Below are 21,285 nucleotides of genomic sequence, written 5' to 3'. Positions count from 1 at the left end.
AAGAAGTCTTTTCTCAAGGTCTTCTGTTTTTAATGAAACCTTTTGTCCTTTCCCGGATGTCCTTGTAGAGTATAAAAAGACTATCTACTCCAGGGGTGTCAAACTCGCGGCCCGAGATGAACATTTTTGCGGCCCAGTCGATGTATCCGACGCGAAGTAAAAATAAAATAGAAATGTGGATTAGAAATTTTGAAAATAGTCTCGGCCAATCAAATTTCTCCCCAAATAGGGAAGATAGTATCGGAAAAGAGATGTCAAGTATCAGGACGTAAACAATAATTTAACTTTATATATATGTTTATTACAATGTACTAGTCAAAATAGAAATATTTGTTTCTATGAACATTGATTCTTTTTTTTTTGCGGCCCACCTAAAGTTAAGCATTGTTTATTTGGCCCAAGTTAGCTTTTCAGTTTGACACCCCTGATCTACTCTGATCATTTAATTTCCAGATTTTTATATCTGAAAATGTGAAATACTTCCGCTTCGGACACAAAGTATCTCGAGAGATAAAATGGTTAGACTTGTTATACTTCACAGGAACGTCAAAAAGGGAAGCATAAAGTTCCTTTTAAAACGTACGAATTACCTCTGAATCTCGCAGAGACAAGACCTAGAGATAAAACTCTTGTCACACTGCATGTGGCACTCGGAATAGCGCAACTTTACCTTCATTTTTTCCATAATTAGTGGAAATATTTAAGCGTTCCCATTTATGTACCTCGCTTTTAAAGTATTTTAGCAAAATTCGATGCTCGAAGCAGGGAAATGACGATAAAGAACCCTCCCTGGGGTATTATCTCTGAAAAATCAAGTGTGTCGTTTACTTCTTAAACGGAGTCTAATAATTCGAACAGCTCCTTAAACAACTAATTACGTGTATCTCGGTGGTTTCGTACTTACCATGTTGAAGAAAACCTGCCGATGTCGGCGCTCGAGTCGTAAAAACAAATCAGGGGTTCTCTTTTATGCGACGTAAGCTATTCGTTTCAATAAAATATTCCTCCTCTTTTCCTTTATCCCCCCGTTTGTCGGCGCTCTCGGTACGACTCGATCAAACGATTTCCTCTATATCCCTTCGTCTCTCTTTTCTTATTCTCTTCAATTATGGAAGAAAAATACTGCATAAAAATATCACTGGTTTACTTTGGCTTGACCCACGTCTCTTCCGCAAATACCACAAACGCTGAAAACCTAGAAAAAAAGAACCTGCAACAGAAGTTCCCCCGCCGGTTAGCTCTGCTATTCAAACGTTTCGAATAATTTCCTGCGGGAGCACGGGAACCGTTGCGAAACGGATTCATTATCGGGCCAGAAACGATCTGGGAAAATTATTTCTTCGATCGTCAACCCTCCGCTGTCACGCTTTCTACGCGCAGCACTTGTGTCGTGCAATTTTCAAGCTATTCTCGCTAAAAAAACTAGAGATCCAAAAATTTGAACATTCTAGAACATAGTTTCCGTCGTTAGAACTCGACATCTCACTTCCAAGTGTACTCAATTAATTGTTAAATTAACCTCGTCCCAGCGTGACAGCGAAGGGTTGAAATTTGTCGGCGTACATTTCCAAGATCGAGCCTCGAATATTTGCTCCAAATAATAAATTATTCGAACGGTTGCGAAGGAGAAGCCGACAAGAAAGCCAGAATTATTTAACGAGAGGATTCAGGGTTTCGCGAACTCGCGAAGAGGGGATTTAACCGGCTCGGTTCGCGCCTCGGGTTCGAACATTTCGGATCGCGATCTTTTCTCGCAGTTCAAACACGGAAAATTCGATGTTGACGGGAAAAACCGTCCGATCCGCTGACAAGTGGAGGCGTCGGAGGGGTTCGTAAACAGAGGAGTCGAATTTCCTTTTAAAGCTGATTATCGATTGATCCGCGCGGAATATCCGCGAGCCGGTCGCCCGTGGAACGGTAGAACGAGGACGGCGCGGAATGACGCTCGCCGGTTCAAATCTACTTGTCGCTAAATGATGACAAAGCACTCTCGAATACACTCGACGTTAACCAATATTTAGAGGAGAAGGCCTGCCGCCGCCCCGCCATTCGCCGCCACGCACATATTGCTTCGCGCGAATGGAACGCGCGCGCGAGTGAAATACCGACGGGCGTATTCCTTTTCGCAGTTTCCATTTTTCAGGGAAAATCCCTGGCTTCTCTGCGCTCGCTGTGCTCGCACGCTCGCTGAAATTCGAATTCACGGAACACGGCCGACGATCTCTCTTCAATTAATCGCAACGTATTGTCGAAAGATCGTGTACATACAGTGCGTAAAAAAGGTATTGAAGTACAAAAGAAGGTACAAAAAAGGTATTGAACGTATTGGAAAACGTATTTGAAAGTACCGTAGAACCGCAATAACTTTTCTCAAACCGAATCACTCGAAGCTTTCGAAGATGTCAGAAGAACTGTTTCACCGCACAACGATTAAGATACATTTTTTAAATAATTTTGCGATCACTTGGAATGCCAAAAAAAAATATATAAAAGACTCGCATTTACTCAATTGTTTTAAACGGAAATTTAAACTACGCGTTTCGTAGACCACGACGATCGACCGTGCACGCGGAAAATGTCATCGAAACCGACATAAAACAGCTGCTATTACTGCTCATTGTATTCCTAATTGGTCGGAAGCATCGTCGAGAGAGGAAAACAATTTAATTTCAATCGCTCCGAAGTCTCCGGGAAACGTTGCGCAAACCGACGACGCGCGTTATTAATTTTGTTTCCTCGCGCGAACATAATTCATTCTGCGGAGACTTTCGACGAGCGACGCGCGATCGTAATCGCGTTTTTCCATCGTTGTGCTCTTTCCATTGATCGTTCCTACGCCTGTATCTTCGACAAACAGTTGCCTCATCGATGATTTCAAGCAAGAGGAGTCGCGACATTACTTATCGAATGACCTGATATTATTGCCGGATTGTTGGTAGAAGTTTCGAGCCTCCTCGACGTTGCTCGCGAGCGGCGAGAAACGTTCGAAACTTTTCCAACGATGCGGCGCCTGTGTGCCCCCGAAGTTGAATATCTAATCTGTGTTGCGTGAATCGGCATTTCGTTGTTCGTCCGTTTCCAACGAGTTTATCTTGAAGACAGAATCATCCGTAGCATCGTTTATAAAGTTCTAGCAGTGTCTCCTAAGCAAACGGTACGCAGTTTACAGTTCCAAGGACTGCGCTCCTCGAACATCGAGTCGATATTGCGACGAGAAAGCGAACTAGACGAGGTTTCATTGTACAGTAATGTCTCCCTTACTGACGCTCAGATTGTCTACTGAAATGGATAATTTGGGAAGAGGAGATACGATTATTCGAGCCTCGTTTTTATAATTGTGGACAATTTATAACTATAAAAATAAACCGCAAGGCTCGAATAATCGTATCTCCTCTTCCTAAATTGTCCATTTTTGTGAATACAGTGATGTCTCCCTTACTGACGCTCAGATTGTCCACTGAAACGGATAATTTGGGAAGAGGAGATACGATTATTCGAGCCTCGTTTTTCTAATTGTGGACAATTTATAACTATAAAAATAAACCGCAAGGCTCGAATAATCGTATCTCCTCTTCCTAAATTGTCCATTCTGGAGAATACAGTGATGTCTCCCTTACTGACGCTCAGATTGTCCACCGAAATGGATAATTTGGGAAGAAGAGATACGATCATTCGAGCCTCGTTTTTATAATTGTGGACAATTTATAACTATAAAAATAAACCGCAAAGCTCGAATAATCGTATCTCCTCTTCCTAAATTGTCCATTTTTGTGAATACAGTGATGTCTCCCTTACTGACGCTGAGATTGTCCACTGAAATGGATAATTTGGGAAGAGGAGATACGATTATTCGAGCCTCGTTTTTATAATTGTGGACAATTTATAACTATAAAAATGAATCGCAAAGCTCGAATAATCGTATCTTCTCTTCCTAAATTGTCCATTTATATGAACAATCCGAGCGTCAATTAGAGACATTACAGTATTTTTAATTGAATTGTCGGAAGCATCGTCGTTGTCGCGATCGATCGAATCGATCGCTTAAGATTTACAGTTCAGATGGCGCAAGAAAATTAAACGCCTGCTCTAACTAGTTTCATAATGTCCATATGCAAGCTTATGCGGCCGCTTGAATCGGTTCTAGTGAAAAAATGCGAAATAAAAAGGGACAACCAATACAATAAGTGTTGCGTCTCGTTTTTATAATTACCGATTACGAGCTGCAAGGCTCGAATAATCGTATCTCCTCTTCCCGAATTGTCCATTTTTGTGGACAATCCGAGCGTCAATTAGAGAGACATTACTGTATCTTCCACTGATCATGAATCACAGCGTAGCTTTTACACCTTAGCTTTCTACATAAAATCGTGCAAGAAGAATGTTCCTAGACTAACAGCCTTGATCAACTTTATAACATTCCATCTAGACGCTCCGAGTGTCCATTGCCACTTAAAGTGTCTTGTCAATTAACAGAGCGGCTGGTTTAGCTATCAAACGATCTATGAAAATTGGCTTCCTCACTGGCAACACGGCATCGTTTAAAACAGACTTACTTAAGTTCTTAATGTCTACCTACAACAATTTCCCTGTTCCTGTATGTATCTTTTTTTCTCCTTTATTTGTACTTTCTCCTCTTTTATGCTACATTTTTTATCCTTTTTATCCTTTTTATCCCACTGTATTCGGTAACGTTCTCGTTCGTTTGCTGCATGTACAGTAAATTCTCCTCAATTGTCCTCCAGCTTGCAAACAAAAATGGACAATTTAGTATATATTCGAGCCTCGCGGCTCGTTCTATAGTCGCCGATTGTCAACGGCTATAAAAACGAACCAAATCGTCCGTTTTTATTTACAAGCCGAGGGACAATTGCAGACAATTTTTACTGTACTCCTGTACGTTCACGATCATTGTATATGCACAAAGGTTTACGCCCGTCGAGTGTTAAAAGAATAAATAAAACTCGACACGCGCGCAAAAAAAAGTTGCGCAACAGCCAGGAAATCCAGGGTGTCGGTTCTCCCCTGTATCGCGGCAGGCCCGTCAAGAACGTTCGGCAGAAAGCGAGCATAATTCACGGGCGGCTTAACGGGAAGATCGAAATCGCGTCATAAATACTCTCCCGAAGAAAGTTTCTTAAGGAGTCGAGAGCGCTTTAACGTCGACGACGAGCATTTCCATAAATATATATTCATCTCCGGAGTATCCGGGCACGTGTTATAAATTACCCGGTGCAACGAAGTTCCCGAAAAACTCGTGAAATCGTTCGACTCTGTTCGATCTTTCTTCTCGACGAAAGAGAAACTTTCGGCGGGACAGCGCCAAGAAAATACAATAATTTCTCCCGGAAATGCCAAATTTCGGGTGGCTGCAAATTTCTCTGTGCTAGTCCTACGCCTATGTAATTTACTGCTGGGAACCGTGACATGTGGCCTCCGAGTTGCCTTCGAATCTTGGCAAAAAATTAGAAATAAAAAAGTCAGCTAACAAGGATTGCAATTAAAATCGAAAGTTTGTCAAAATTCATTTTCCGCAGCGTCGACCTTGGTCGCTTCGGACCGCGATAAAGAAGGAATACAAAATCGTAGATCGAAAATTTTGACGTCGTTCGAAAGAGGAGACTCTGATCTAGAAGATCGTGGTAATCGGAATCGTGGGAAAAATTTTTCAGACCCTGGAGAGACGTTCGAATGCAGAGATTTTCCACCTTCGAAACCGAAGGTGGAAGATTCACTTTTGCCAATTGAAAAATATTTTTCATTGGAAATGATTCAGGGAGATTATAGTGGAGACTTTCTCAAATTGATCTAGACGGTATAGATTATTGTACAATAATTTTTTGCCGACTGAATTTAAAAACAATATATCGGCAGATCCGAGAATACTAAGTCGCGATTCTTCGGGCCTCGCGACTTAGTATTCTCGGATTTGCCGGCTTCAATTCCGACCTCCGAGCACTTCTGAGAGAAATTACCGTAATGTACGACAACGATCGCGTAATTCGCGTTCGAAGCGCGACCACTTTCGCTGGAATCGACGGCGAGCAACGAGCAAGCGAGAGACGTCTCCGTTCGGGTTCGCGAAAAATCCTAATCCCTCGTTTTAGAAAGTGTCCTTTCGTTCGCCGGACGGGCAGATGTACCTGTCGGATGGTGTACGATCGCTCACTGACACGGCCGATGCGTGAACGATTGCGCTGCATCGATCCCAATGAAACGGCGCGCTTAATGCCGGCGGTTCATATCTCCCGCACCGGGCAGCGAGAGAGAGAGAGCGTTGTCTTTTCCTCCTGTCGCTTCAACACGCTTCCGCCGACGGCCGTTTAAACCCGGTCCTTGTGCGACCTCCTGATAAATTGGATCTGAAAGGATCGATCGTTAGAATCGCTGGTCGGAGCAACATTTATTCCACCGTCGAAAATCACTCGCTGTTGTTCCCCGTGGACAACGCGCGCTTCGCACTTATGAACCCGGTTGGTAAACTCGTCGCTGAACGACGCACGAGTGCGAGGCAATTCGTGAGAAGTTTCTGTTACATCGAAGAAATCGTGACGATCGAAAGTTTCGAAAGCGGCGCGACACGGTAACAAGTGTTCGCCGAAACAATTGTGCAACTGTACTTGAAATCGCGGAATTTTACGAGCATCGTGTCACCTTTTTACGACCGGACACAGAGGATGCTTGGGCGGAATAAGACAATTGTCCGTCTCAGTTCTAAAAAAGAGACGATGAAAATGAATTTTATATTCCTCCTTTGATCATCTTAATCGGTAGAAAATGGTACGTTGATGTTCTTAAATAAAGTTTCATCTTTTTATTCTTGTTTAAATTTGATGTACTTCTTTGTGCTAGAAAAATGTGAACCTTCTTTAAAAAAAACATGATCCAGAAACCATGATCTATTTTACGTCCTCCTAATAAAAATGTCATTTTACCAAGTTGACTAATTTATCGATCCGCGATCTTTCACGAGGATCCACAGAGTTTGAATGTCTCTCGTTTTTCTCTACAATGATCTGTGAAAATAGGATTCTCGATTTGACTAACACTTGCACATTGACTTCTTCATTGATGATTTTAATCAATATAAAAATCAACTATGTACTGTTATCGGAAGAATATTGACTAACACTTGCACATTGACTTCTTCATTGATGATTTTAATCAATATAAAAATCAACTACGTACTGTTATCGGAAGAATATTTTATTCATATTGTTTTCATATACATTCTCATTTTTCATATTATTCTATTATTCTCGTAATTGTTATTACGTTGAATTTTTGTCGCGAAATCGAAAGGACATTTGTCCCGTTCATATTACAGTAATGTCTCCCTAATTGACGCTCGGATTGCGCAGAAAAATGGACAATTTGGGAAGAGGGGATACGATTATTCGAGCCTCGCGGCTCGTTTTTATAGTCGTTGACAATCGATCATCATAAAAAACGAGCCACAATGCTGCAACAATCGTATCTCCTCTTCCAAAATTGTCTGTTTTTCTGGACAATCCGAGCGTCAATTAGAGAGACATTACTGTAAACAAATTAAATTAAATTTTACAGAAAGACCGAAGGATCGCGTGCTTTTCACGGAAACTTTTCTTGCGAACAAACTCGTAACATCTATCGAATGTGCCAACAGGTAAATCTACTTGTCTAAAATAGCCTGCCACACACACATAATCTGTTGCAAGTCGGCTCTATTTAACTTCGATAAGATCGACGAGATAATTCCCAAACGTCGAATTTCAAGTACAAAAGCCATCGTATCTGGCATTCCAGAGCGTGATATTACCGTTTGCATGTGTTCCCGCCGAATTGCGAACAATATTAATAGCCGTTAGGCTCGACGAACACCGGCTGCCCGCTGCTGCAACGCCGAAGCCAGGAAACGACCGCGCCGCGAACAACGCGAATTTTCTCTAGTGCTTTCCCGGGCAAAGGCGACGCGATATTTGCGCGCGATGACCTGGTATTTTTCAAGCCCCGCTATATAAAGATAGCGCGTGGGTCGTCGACGAGCTGCGAAAACAGATCGGGTTTGACAGAGAAACGGCGGATCAGTCGGCGGAGCCGACCTATACCGGTCCTCCATCAACTCGTTGACAAGATTATCCCGGCAAAAATTCTCGAAGTCGCCCGAATAACATCGTGAATTGTTTCCGGTGATCCACTGTCGCGAATTGAACCCCGTGCCCCGAACGACGAATCGACGAAAACACGAAGCTCGCGAAACCACGTTTTTTCGCGCCGCCACGTTCGCAAGTTCCGAGAGATCGTCGCGAATAAAAAGAACTTCGCTCGATCGTGGCGCAACGATTCGAGAGGAAACGAGTGATTTTCGACGTGATCGATCGATCGATCGATCGACGACGTTCCAGGCACTCACCTGCGCGAGAAAATCAAGCGTTCCCGGCTTGTTACGTAAAACAGGAAACCAGGTGACGGTCTGACCATAGCTGTACGGCCGCGTGACACGCGCCGCTCGATCCTCCTGGATCCTCCTGGATCGTCGAATCCACCAAATTCACCACACGACGTCGACGATTCGAACCGATTCACTTCGAACGATATTATCGATGTACGTGGCCGCGGTGGCGGTTTCCTCGGTTCCTCGATCTTCCTTCTCCGTGATGTCCAACGACATGCAGATCGCTATCGATCCCGTTCAGAGCGTGTTTACTTTGTCGCACGCCTAAAACCGCCTATAAATATTCTCGTATGTTGATCATCTTGTTGTTAGTGTTGCCGATGAACCTCCTCTGCTTCACCATGTGGCCGGCCGTCGATCTAACCTGTCCGAAGATAAGCGTCCGGTTAAGACTGGCCCGATTATCGTCGCGATCATCGTAAATAAAAGTGATAACTGCAGCACACCGGCCGCCGTTATCCAACCTCTTCCCTATCGATTCTTTCTCGCGCGCCTTTTTTACGCGCGTCCCCGATTACGTATCGACCGCCACGAGATCTCTGACGGTCGCTTCGGTGTCGCTCCGAGTCGGGCCTCGGAATTACCCGGCACCCCGCATTCGAGTCGCTCCGGCCACGCCTTCTGGCTCCCGTCCCGCGTCTCGCTCTCCGCGGTCGCCTAAGTGATCGTATAGTTTGACCGCGGTACGCGGCCGAGGTGCTCCGAGTTAATGTGCTCCGAAATATGTTGCGCGAGGAGTGGGGATAAGCGACGCATGCGCCGGGAGTCTCGCTCACAGCGGCGTGGCGATCGCAGTCGCGTCGCGATCGTAGAATTATAGGATTATAGTTAAGTATTAATATTAATTAGTATTAATTAATATTATAGTAGTATAGTAGTAGTATATATTATATAGTAGTAGTATATTATAGTATTAATATTATTAAGAGTATTACTATTATTAAGTATTAATATTAATTAGAATTTTAGTTCAGTAATTATAGTTAGTAACCTTGACATAATATCGCTTGCCTCCACTCCTCGCGTGACTTATTCTCCTGAAAACACCAGCCAAAGAGGCGCGGCTCTCGGCGATTCATGCGCCGCGTGCCATTAATTCCGAGCCCCGCTTTAAATAATCATCGAACTGTGAATTTTTCTGGATAGTTTGCAGAGAAATTCGAACGAAAGACTTTACGATTTCAATATCTTAAGCAGCGAACCGAGAACGTGGAAAAATATCTGATATTGTGCAACATTTCGTATCGTAAATAACATAAAAATCATAGCACATGAAACTTTTCATAAAGATCAAAGGAGTTAATATTGAAACTAGAATTGCATCGATTTCGTCGGATCGCGTCTCTCGTTCGTCGCACGTTCGCGTTCTCATCGAACGAAATGAACGACGAACGACGTTCAGTGTCTGCTTGTTACTCTTAAATTACCCTACTGCACGCGCGGATGATCGCAACATTTTAATATTTGCGAATGAAAACGACGCAACTGTCGGCCAATCGTGTAAGCACTTTAAATAAACGCGCTTCTCGCGTTCAACACAAAGGCGTGGAAATTTGCGATCTAGCAACATATTTTAATATCGAAACGTACGGCTGTGCCGACATCGAATCGTCGCGCCACGAGTTTCTATTTCTCCGCGTTGGCTCGCGGTCCGCCGATTGGCCGCGCTTGGAAAAACTAAATTGGACAAGAACGGGGTAAATGTAGTTCGTTTTGCAGAAAGGAGAGTTTAAATTGCGAGCTATCGAGTAGCAATCGGAACTCCTCTCTGTCCATGGCTTACCGCTTCTACTTCTACTTTTACTTCGCGAGTCTCGAGACTTTTTCCGGGAGCGAAAGGTCTCCGACGAAATAAATTTTCTTCCATTCCGCGCCGCGACTTATTTTTGCAAGTTCGCCACCGTCGGAGAAGCTCTCGTTTTTGCTCCGTTTCATACTTGACAACCCTAATAAAAACGCGTTGTCGCAGCGTTATTTAACGGTGAAATTAGCGTATCTGCGAATAACGGAACGATCTTTCGACGAAATTAACGATTTAAACCGGAATCGACGTCGTTCTCCTTCCACTAAATTCTTGAAACGCTTCGATCCCAATTCGGCCGAAAATAAGCACCGGTTAACGTTACTAAAAATGCCGCAAGGCCGTCGATAAGGATGACGCATATTTCGTTGAATATTCTTATCGCGGCGACGGTTTAGAATAAATCGCTGGTAATTATATCAGATACGCGGAAAAACTTCCGCCTTGCCTTTCAATTGTTCCACGCGAATGCATCTCGAGGAAGCGTGCTTCTTGTATCTGCGGTTTATCAAATTATTCAAGTCGAAGCGAGTAAAAGTGTATCTTCCGGCCTTGTAACGGGTAATGTTGCGAAATGTGCATTCAGCGAATAGTATAAAAATCGATTTGGTTCAAAATCGATCGCCTCGAGGAAAACTCGCGAACTTATTATACGAACGGCTGCGTAATAACTTCGTCGCTCGCTATTTTCCGTATCCTCGATACAAAAATTGTTCTCGAATGCAAAGCTGCAGCTCCGTGCGAACACGGCTGTAACAATTTAACCGCAAAGCGTACACGTTTCTCTCGTTTTCGTTGTAAAATTGTGTACACCGCAGGAAGCATCGTGACAGAATGTTGCAGTTCCGTGCAAACGACTCTAATAATTTGAGTAAATAATTTTATCGCTTCCTCGTTACGAAGGTCCATTAAACAAATTTTTTCAACACAAATTTGCCGCTCCACGTAAACGGCTGCGATACAATATGTATGCAAATGGCAGCGACACAATATCTACGAATGTAAAATGCCTCCAATATTAGAATTCTCCGTTGTCCGAATAGGTTTCGCGTTTAATCGACCCAGTCCGAAGTAAACCGTATGCAAAATGATTTACCGTGGGTCTCAATAAAAATGTAATCTAGCACTTTAATTCGGCAACCGTTCTATTACGTGAATATTAATACTAATAATAATAATAAAATATAATATATAATAATATATAATAATATATAATAATATATTATAATATATAATAATAATAATAACTAATAATAATAATTAATAATAATATTGAATTATATTAATAAATACATTGAATTATCCCCAGATAAAAAAAACCCCTCTTGACACAGCCATTTTACATCGCCATAAAAATCCAAAGAACTAAAATCATTTGCAGATGCTTGACAAGAGGCTCGAGAAGGAATGTTTAGAATCTCTATTTACCGAGAATCTCGAATCCGTGTTCGCCCGGATCGTCGAAAGATGCCGCGTGGCGGTGTCCGATCCGACGCGGAACCCCGCTCGAGAGCTCTAATTAATTTCCCTGCCGAATCCGATCGTTTAACAGCGGCGTCCAAATGAGCGTGCCACGGACGCAGAACCGAGTCGACGCGACGGTCGGTTTTATTGGACTTAATTCGACGGCTCGGTTTAATTCGATCCGGGGTAACTCGGCTCGCGAGAAAAGACACGAGAGCCCGGGTTTCCCGAACGCGTTTCCGTCGATCACGGAAAAACACGCGTCCGACCGCGGGAAACGCGCCAGCCTCGTTGACCGAACCGATCGGTCGTCCCTCGGTTTTCCGCGTCACGCACACACACGGTGACCGATTTCCCGACGATGTTAAGCCAGTTAACCGCGACTCGTCCCGCGGAAATGTCACGGACGACCGTAAAAAACGCGACGAAAGCCTTTAGAAATCAATTTCTCATCGAGATTCTCGAAATATTAACAATTTCCGAGGAAATCGACAGAGGATTAATTACATGCGTTCGGAGACCTTCGCGAGAGTACAGTAATTTTTCTCTAATTCGCGCTCACAGATTGCGCAAAAAAATCGACAATTTGGGAAGAGACGAAATATACTAAAAACACGGCCTCAAATTTAAATCGTCACAGTGGCGAGGGTGCGTAAAACTTAAAATCCAATAATACTGTCTTAAAGCAGAGATTCCAAGCTTTAATTTGAAAGAAAAATCGTCGTCCTACGACGATTTTTCGCCGAGTTATCGTCGGTCAAAGTTGACCAATTATTATCGAAAACTTTGTCCACGATGTACACAGTAATTTTTCCCTAAGTCTCATTTTTATAGTTGGTGACGATCTTCAACTATAAAAACGAACCGCAAGGCTCGAACAAACGAATCTCCTCTCCCCAAATCGTCCATTTCGGTGCGCGATCACGGCGCGAATTAGGGAGAAATTTCTGTATACATCGTGGACAAAGTTTTCGATATAATCGGTCAACTTTGACCGTCGATAACTCGGCGAAAAATCATCGTAGGACGATGACTTTTCTTTCAAATTGAACCTTGAAATCTCTGCTTTAAAACAGCATTATTGGATTTCAACTCCTGCGCATCCTCGCCCCTGCGACGATTTAAATTCGAGGCCGTGTTTTTAAAAGAACTCGCCCCGGCTAACTGCGGTTAACTGTAATAACTAGCGGATTTTTGTGCAAAATGAAACTTTATAAAATTTAACTGGATCCTAAAAAAGGAAGACACAGCTAACTGGTTAAATACTCGATTCGATCCGCGAGAGAAGCCTCGAACGTCCCGAGACGAGGTCCCGCGAGTAATCTCCGAGTTGCTCGAATTCGCGTAAAAAGGTCTCGGCAGCCCGATCGCCAGAAACGGCGAATTGTCGGAGCGTGCACAGATGAGATAATCTGTGCTGTAATCTACGGCACTGTTCGAAGCGGAACGCGACGAGCTCGCGAATCCGGGCGGCTGGCATCCCGGAGAGCATCGTCGAATAATCCTGAACGGAGAGACAAACAGCTCGCTCGGGCGGGCCGAGGCCGCGTTAAAAATTACCGCAAACGAGTTGTACTTACACTCATCGGTTACGGGCTGTGTTATCGCACCAGCAGCACGAAACTTCGCTAAACAGCCTCTAGCCGGTGACCCTGGCAGCCATTAACGAGCACGGCGGTCTATACAAACAGAAAAATACCGGTGTCAATAAATCCGCTGCCGGATGAGGGAGGAGGGTGGCGGGAACGGGACGCGCACCGAATCCGTGTTTACTTTTGTTCGTGGTTGTTTTTATTTTTTGGCGAACAGCAACGGCGGGAGACAATGAATAAAAGCTCGGTCGATCGCGAAGTCGTCGAATCGACGCACGTGCGTCGCGTGCAACGTTGCGGCCACGACTGTGTCCCCGCGTTCCCGTCAACGTGGCTTTATACTCGATTCCGAGATCACCGTCTAATTAACTCTTTTCTATCCCCCGCGTTTCTCGCCGGGGCACGAATTCCACGAGCAGACCGTGTTTAAGAACAATTAAGCGCCGTCGGTCCCCCGGGGGACCGTAGGGGACCTATCGAGGCAGGCTCTCGCACTCTGCCGTTGCATTCGTACGAACACGGTCGAGGTTATGCATTGGCGTATGGTGGAATTAGTATTATTATCAACCCTTTGCACTCGGATGACGCTTCGTGTTCGTGTCGAAGTGGGGCGTCATTTTAATGTTGTAAGGCAATACATAACATAATATACATAATAATATAATAATATAATAATATAATAATATAATAATATAATATATAATAATATAATAATATAATAATATAATATATAATATATAATATATAATATATAATAATATAATATATAATAATATAACAATATAATATATAATAATATAATAATATATACATAACATAATATACAACATAATATGTTGTAAGGCAAAGGTAATCGCGTAAAATACGTGCAATGGGAAATGGACATGGTACAAGGATATTATTAACTAACGTGCAATTAATATTGAATAATTATAGTAACTTTTATCAACCTGGACCAGATGACTTGAATTGTTATTAGACAGAGACATATTAGTGACAGAGGGGTGAGTCTACTAGACAATGACTGAAATACTTCTTTTTAAATTTTTCTATTCCTTGGAACGACGATGTGAAATTAAGAAACTAGAATTTTTTTTAGCTTTCTTATCTGAGACTGTGACTAGAATTTAAAAAGGATAGGATATGTTAAAATAAATCAGCAGTATTTGCTCTTGAAAACTGATGAACCATTTTGTAATTACTTGTAATTACTTGAGCTTACGATTAAGCACCTTCTAATAGATTATCTGTGGCAGAACAATATCAGAAAAAAATGTAAAAATGTCCAATACCGTGAAAGAATCCTTAGACAGCTTACAAACACGAGCAAAAGTTGCGTCCTATTCAGGACATTCATTATATCAGAAGAATATGCTTAAATGCAAATTGCTTAACGAAATTAATTTAACTTAAATTAAATAAGATGAAATTAAATTGAATGAAATCGAATTAGATTAAATTAAATCGAATTAATTTTAATTATATTATATTACATTCAATTATATTACATTCAATTACAGTAACACAAGGAACCGAGATTAAGACGATAACATTGAAGCCAGAGAGCGTTCACCGTACATAACATAATATACAATCCACCGTATACATTACAGCCACGTGTAACCCTACAGCTCGTAATGCCACAAGTGGTCCCCTAATTGCTGCTTATGCAAACGCGACACGAAACAAATCAAAACAAAAAAAAAATGTGCTTCAGAGATCATCCTCTAACGCACGCGCTGCCCGGTTCTTTTCCAGTCCACGGTCCTCCGCTGGAAAAATCCCGCGGCGAAACGTGCCCGGAGCCAATCAAGTTGTTCGTCGTGTCTTGAACGAACAGGAAATGTTGAACGGGGTTTCACCAGTGGCAGCGGTCGCGGAAGACCTTTAAAGTTCGTTAGGCAGTTTCGGGGCGTTGAAGTCGTAGGCGAACGAGGCCTTCCCATGGTAACAGGCGGGAATTTTATTCGAGCCGGCTCATATTTCACGTCGGGCACCGCGATACGAAGAGGATCGTCGTTATCAATCACTCGGATCCAGTTCCCTATCACCTGGAGGCGGCGGTGGCGGCGGCGTTTCGAAACTTTCCCTTCCCCGACGGCTACGACGACGACGAAGACGAAGACGGCGACGATGAAGACGCGCGGCGACGATGACGTTGACTGCAGGAAAAAAGGGAACGGAGTTTCGCTTCGAGCGAGGAACACCAGCGCCCCGGGCCTTCCGAAATTCGCGAGGCAGCATTTTCTACCGGGTGTCCCGAAAATGTCTCGCAATCCGGAAATGGCGGGTTCCTCGGATCATTTGGAGCAACTTCTTCCATTACAAAAATATTCTCCGAGGCACCGTTAACGAGTTATCAACGAAAAACAGTGACCAATAAGAATCGAGTGCGGCCGACGCGAGGCGGTCCAGCCAACCAGCGCACGAAGCCCAGTTCCGCTCATTGGCTCGGTCGCCTCGCGCCAGCTGAGCTCGCCTCTCATTGGTCACGGTTTTTCGTTAATAACTCGTTAACGGTGCCTCGGAGAACATTTTTGTAAAGGAAAAAGTTGCTTCGAATGACCCGAGGAACGCGCCGCTTTCGGATTGCGAGACATTTTTGCGACACCCTGTGGACGTCGAGAGTCTTTCGGAGACGCGCCGTGATCCGGGGATTGTAGAATGATATTTTAATATATTGTAATATAGGCTGATATTTTACCCGAAAAATCAATTTTCTCGCGGCCATAATTAGCGGATTTTGTATCGGCTTCTTTTCGATCGCGGAAATATGATCGGGTTGTTTGAAACGCGACTCGCTCTCTCGATGGGACGAGGAAAGTCGTCGAAATCTAATCGAGACGAGGAATATCTGCTGGGATCCAAATTGCAGCATTCTCGCACGTAGAGTACGCTTTCTCTTACACTCGCGAAGTTATTGTTTAATAGCATCGACCTTACGTCACTGATGCACGTATCTTGAGAAACAGCAACGTTTCTGCAATTACCTCGAAAAGATTGCATGGAACTGTATAAAGGATGTATCACGTCCTGAATTTACGTTGAATAATACACGGTGGTTAAAATATCTATTAAAACCTATTGCAATCTGAAATGTTAAAAATCTGTTGCAATTTAAACTCCCGCCGGAAGCCGTTATAATTAAACTTACCCCTACTTAAATCCAATTGAACTCAAACTTTACATTAAAAATCCATTGCAATGAATATTCACATTAGAAATCAATTGCAATGAAAATTTATATTAAAAATCCACTGTAAAGAAAATTTATACCAGAAATCTACTAGAAATTATCTAGTCTTAAACGATAACTAGATTCCAAATTATGATAAATAATTCCAATAATTCCAAACAATGATAATTAATAATGAATAAATAGATTCTGCATTCGTTAATCATTATTAACGAATAAATATATAGATTCTGTAGTTGCGTCAAAATCGAACAAAGACACCATAAAACAGTGAAAAGACTAGAATCTCGTTGCACGAATAAATCCGTGGAATTGCAGAGAGAAGAATCAAAATTTCGGCAACTAACGCGTGCAGGTATTATTTTAGCACAGAACTCCGCAGTTTAACGATAACACGAGAAGAACGTCGCGGAATTGTCGGGCAGGATCGCTTCTCCTTTCGCCGAGTCCGTGGAACCGAATTTTCGCGGCAACACTTACGGGTCCGGTTAATGAGACAGAATCCCGAATACCGCCCCTGTCGATATCCCGGCGCGCGTTATCCTTTTAATTGCTTCGGCTATGTCGCGATCCTCTCGCGCCGGCCGCCGCCGATCGTACCGGCGATCGCTCGAAAATTGTGCGCGTCGCCGGCACGAAGTCGCACCGGGAGAAAGTGGCTGGCCGACGGACGCCAGACTGAACAAGAAAAGAAGACCGAGCGAAAAGAAAAAGCTCGCGATTTCCTCGTTCGAGTGTCTCTCCGCGATTGAGTTACGCGATACGCCCACCGCTTGTTTTCTCTTGGATCGTTGACCTCGATCGCTCCTCGCCCATTCTCTCTCTCACTCATTTCTTTTCTCTCGTTCTCTCTGTCTCTCTCTCTCTCTCTCCCTCTTCTCTCTCTCTCTCTCTCTCTCTCTATTTCTCTCTCGTTCTCTCTGCCTCTCTCTCTCTCTGCCTCTCTCTCTCTATTTCTCTCTCGTTCTCTCTGCCTCTCTCTCTCTCTATTTCTCTCTCTCTCTCCCTATTTCTCTCTCTCTCCCTATTTCTCTCTCGTTCTCTCTGTCTCTCTCTCTCTCTCTCTCTATTTCTCTCTCATTCTCTCTGTCTCTCTCTCGCTCTCTCCCTCTTTCTTTCTCTCTTTCCACGGCGAGAACATTAGTGCTCGAGGATTTTACAAAAGTTGCGGACACCGATACAAAACTCCTGCGGAACTTTTTAATGAATTCATCGGCGACCGCTGCGCCCAAGAAGGCGCCCCGATGTTTCAACTTCTTTTCCTCTTAGTCTCAACGTTTTGCCCCGGCCTTCTTCTTCTTCTTCTTTTATAATGCCACTCTTTTTGTTCCCCGCATTTAACAGTGCGAAAGTCGCGAGCGTTCTTTCCAGCCTGAAAACGGAACGTCCTTCCGTTCTGGACACAGCGCAAAAGTTCCCTCGGATCCATTACAGTTAACCCCTTTCTCTATCGCGTTACGCGACAAACTCGTTACGAAGACTTAACGTAATTTACTAAATACAGATAACCTGTTGGTAGTTACGATTGTGTCAATAATTGCGTCGTTATTGTAAAGATCGAAGGAATTGAAAAATGCCAATCTTTTATCAGCAATTCATTGAAAGGATTAATGAAAGAATGAACCTGCTGTTACAGTCTCTATTTCTTGCAATTCGTGCAGACAATTTCTATTTTGCATAAACTTTGAATGAAAAGTTTTCTCGACATTTTTATCATCGCGCTTCGTTCTCCTCGAAGTGCTCGTTCACTTTTATTCCAAACATTTTCTTTTGTCGGATTAGTTCAAATGCCTAAAAAATCGGTGCGACCTTTAGGATGTACGCCCTGCATAACCTGATGCATTTTGTGCATATGAAATTGAATGTTGTGACTGGTGCAACAATTACGCTTTCAACAGTATTTAAACAATTTTTTAAAAATTTGAAAATGGTTCAACGACTATTTTTAAACACGGTGCAACAATTTCGAACGGTGTCTCAGAGTCGCCGCTCGACCGCGAAGGGTTAATATCCAGGATTCGCCGACACTGGCATCGATCATTCCCCGGTATGCGTCATTCGGCCACGCGGCAAACGGTGTAGGGCAGCCGGAATCATTGTAAAATCATGCCGCATGCACGTTTTCGTGAGGCGAATCGATCGCGAGCCCCGGGAACCTTGATCTTATCGGAAAGCCGGCCTGTATATCGGCTCGGAGATAAAGCGCGCGATCGGGACGCCGGCAATTCCCGATAAAAATAACACGCTCTAGGTATCCGGATACGTGGAATTCCGTGTGTAACGTAATCCGCGGCCGTCGAATAATATCTGGTTTTCAAGGGAAACGGTATACGCAGCCACGTCGCCGATTTCGGACGGCGAATTCCGGCCGCAAAACCGAACGCGGCGAACGGTCCCCTTTGCCGAACCGTGTATCTCTGCCAACGTGCGCGATAAGCTCGATATCTCGACTATAATATACCACTCTCGTTCGCCAAATTTCTCAAAACAGCGAACCGAGCCGATCGAAATGTCATATTTTATTATTTTGAGATCGCGCCGAAACTTTCGTAGAAACGGAGTCCGCTGTCCGTCGCTTTTAATCGGTGAAGTAGGGACCTTCGTACAAAATAAAAATTGTATATATTATTATTATTATTATTATTATTATTACTATCATTATTATTATTATTATTACTATCATTATTATTATCATTATTATTATTATTATTATTATTATTATTATTATTATTATTATTATTATTATTATTATTATTACTATTATTATTATTATTATTATTATTATTATTATATGTATATTATATTATGAATAAATATTTATTTCAATATTTTAACTCTTAGGGCATCAAAACTATTTATTTCCAGTTCAAGTCCAGACTGTTTTTCAGACGAGGAGAAACTTTTTACTGAAAATTTTTGTATCAAATATAGAGAAGAGATGTTCATTTTTTAAATAAAACTTCGTTGATACATTTTCATCGAAACAATCGTGCCTATTCTTCCAATGTTTCCTCTGCCAGATTCTACGGTTTTATTGATTTCTGCCGCGTGTATCGGCGGCATTAAGTTAAAGGTTAAGGGTTAAATATTGGCTTTTTGACAACCAAAAGAAAACGTCGTCTTGTTGAACCGGACCTTCGACCTCTGAACAACGAAACGTCGACGTTTAATAGGATCGCAACGAAGCAGGATTTCTCTTTCTGGCGACGCTACGACGACGGCGAGGCCTGCGATGAAACAAGAATCGGTCGATTTGAGTCGCGGCTGCGGGATTCGCAGGAAAGATAGGGGTTCGTGGGTCGCGCGGCACGGAATTATGGACAGAGCGGCGCGAACCCGGCACCAGCCCGGCTTTATCTCATTTCATAATGAACTTTACCGCTAATTGACCTTCCCCGGCCGTTCAATCAACCGAACGGAATCGAGCGGAGCCGCGGCGACCGCTTCGCTCGCTCGCTCGCGTCCGATCCGAGTATCAAAGTATCCGAGTATCCGAGTATTCGAGTAGCCGAGTATCCGAGCGGCGCGAGCGGATCGTTCCCTCCACGAACAGGACAATAAATTCCATGAAAGTTCGAGTTAACGCGAGTACGTCGACCTCGGCCCACGATCGATCTTCTATCTCCCTGCTGTGTGCTTAAAGGTGCACGCACACCGATCCCGCGTCGCCGGCCGATCGATCCGCGACCATAGCGAAATGCCCGACTCGCGGACCTTAGGCCTCGTTCCTACTCGGTGACCTTGTCGGACAACCTCTGCGGTTCTTGGAAAAATCGGAGCAACTTCGATTCCTGAGCCGAGAAGCGTCTGCCGCGTTGATTAACCCGCGGACGACGTATCGATACAATTCGCTGCTCTAATTCAATACCGAGATACAGATACTCGCAAAATCGAGGGTTAAAATGCTATAACTTTTTTATAACTAAACTGACTGAAGTGGCTTGAATTTTTTAGCGGGATTAGAGCACTAAAAAAATTAGTGGTCTAATTAGTGGTCTTAGACAATGACTAAAGTGTCTTATTTTAATTTTTTGCTATTATTTAGGATGACAAAAGGAAAATAAAAAGCTCCCGTTTCTTAACTTTGTTATCTGAGCCTATAACAAAAATTTAAAGAAACCCTATCAAAAGATTCGAGTCACCTAGTCCAGTTTCCATAAATAACGAAGTTTAAAGAAAAAGGAAATTCGAAGTTTTATTTTCCCAATAATAATTTGCTTTTCGAAAATAGCGAATTATTATTGTCATCGTGCCTTATGCCGAGCACACAGGCTATAATATTATATAATAATAATATTATATTAATATTTTAAATATATACAATATATTATATATATTATATATATAATATATTATATATTATTATTATATATATTATTTTAATATTATTTTATTAATATAATATTATATATATTATATTATATTATCATAATTATTATTACAATAATACTAATTACGAGCGAATGCGGCCGTTCCGCGAGAAGATAAATCGCATTCGATTGTCCAAGGCGACGGTACGCGCGGACCGGCGACAAAACGTTCGCGTGACGATTCATTCACTATCGTTTACCGGTTATGACTCGAAGGTCTGCAAGCGAGGAAAAAAAGAGGTAACAGTCATTCGAGAATTGCATCGCGAAACGACCGTGTTCGGTCGACGGATACGCGAACGGCATTAAACGCGGCGAAGTCCAAGAGCACTCGAAGACGGCCGAGCGGTTCATTTGAATATACACATATATGTATATACTTGTAAATTGAAATTCCATCGCCGCGAAGAAGAACACCGAACACACGAGGT

The 21,285-nt window shown here is 42.9% G+C and overlaps 1 protein-coding gene across 6 annotated transcripts in view; it reads right to left on the bottom strand.

The window, feature by feature from the left end:
- Positions 1-21,285, bottom strand: part of Mdr49 (Multi drug resistance 49) — a 178,276-nt gene that overhangs the window by 123,001 nt on the left and 33,990 nt on the right. For 4 of the 6 annotated variants that reach the window (XM_076520292.1, XM_076520299.1, XM_076520294.1 and 1 more), the window contains exons 2-5: positions 13,277-13,375; positions 8,390-8,795; positions 6,141-6,359; positions 905-1,210 (exon numbers count right to left, since the gene is read on the bottom strand). The gene's annotated coding sequence lies outside the window, so the exon portion shown is untranslated. Of the gene's footprint in view, positions 1-904; positions 1,211-6,140; positions 6,360-8,389; positions 8,796-13,276; positions 13,376-13,454; positions 13,474-21,285 lie in introns of those variants that run through there. The other 2 variants (XM_076520293.1, XM_076520296.1) reach the window with 2 other exon arrangements.

This window comes from Megalopta genalis, chromosome 3 (genome assembly GCF_051020955.1).
Source record: "Megalopta genalis isolate 19385.01 chromosome 3, iyMegGena1_principal, whole genome shotgun sequence".
Taxonomy (NCBI): Eukaryota; Metazoa; Arthropoda; class Insecta; order Hymenoptera; family Halictidae; genus Megalopta; species Megalopta genalis.
This window is presented reverse-complemented; position numbering and strand designations above follow the sequence as displayed.